The 759-nt window shown below is 32.9% G+C and overlaps 1 non-coding gene across 1 annotated transcript; it reads right to left on the bottom strand.

Moving 5' to 3' along the window:
• Positions 1–259: 259 nt before the first annotated feature.
• On the bottom strand, positions 260–332 carry TRNAA-AGC. The gene has a single exon. It is a non-coding gene; the product is annotated as a tRNA-Ala (tRNA).
• Positions 333–759: the final 427 nt, after the last annotated feature.

Raw genomic sequence — 759 nt, forward strand, 5'->3', positions numbered from 1 at the left:
TTTTGCTTTTTAGCTTTTTTAACACCTGAAGCCTGAAAGGCTTCAACTTCCGACCGTAAATAATATATAGATATATAAATATTTGTATGTATGCATGTATAAAATTGAACACAGGAGGCATAGATCTCCTCTGGGATCAAAAAAGTTAATTAATTTAATCCTTTTTGAAATTTTTTTGAAAGTAAATAAAAAGGTAAAAAGAAATTTATTTGGAAATGAGGGTTTTCCAAAGAAAAAAAGATAAAAAACTCTATTTGAGTGGAGATGCGGGGTATCGATCCCCGTACCTCTCGCATGCTAAGCGAGCGCTCTACCATCTGAGCTACATCCCCATACAACCCTTTAATAATATCATTTATCCTGTACCATACTGGCATCCTTGAAGAAGACTAAATCAAAGGAAACCTGCACATCCTTAATCTCTCCTGATCCACGTAGAAAAGGATTAATGGATGCCCAAAGTAAATCTCATATTTGAACAATATTGTTGGTTTCATCAGATGTTTTTATGATGAAGATGTACATTGAAAAAATATTTTTATGCAGAAGATTAGGGATTTTAGCGATCTTATTCGCATTCTTATTACTCGGAATCATTTGTCCAACACATTGCAAAGCTCACCATAAATCACATTCTAGGCAGCACAATCCCTTTAATGATTCTTGTTCATCTTTATAAAAATGTGAATTATCTATATCCAAATATTTGGAAATGCACTATCTAGAATTCAAACCCAAAATCTCTAGTTTAGAGATGTG

Source organism: Phoenix dactylifera, chromosome 3 (genome assembly GCF_009389715.1).
Source record: "Phoenix dactylifera cultivar Barhee BC4 chromosome 3, palm_55x_up_171113_PBpolish2nd_filt_p, whole genome shotgun sequence".
NCBI classification, from domain to species: Eukaryota; Viridiplantae; Streptophyta; class Magnoliopsida; order Arecales; family Arecaceae; genus Phoenix; species Phoenix dactylifera.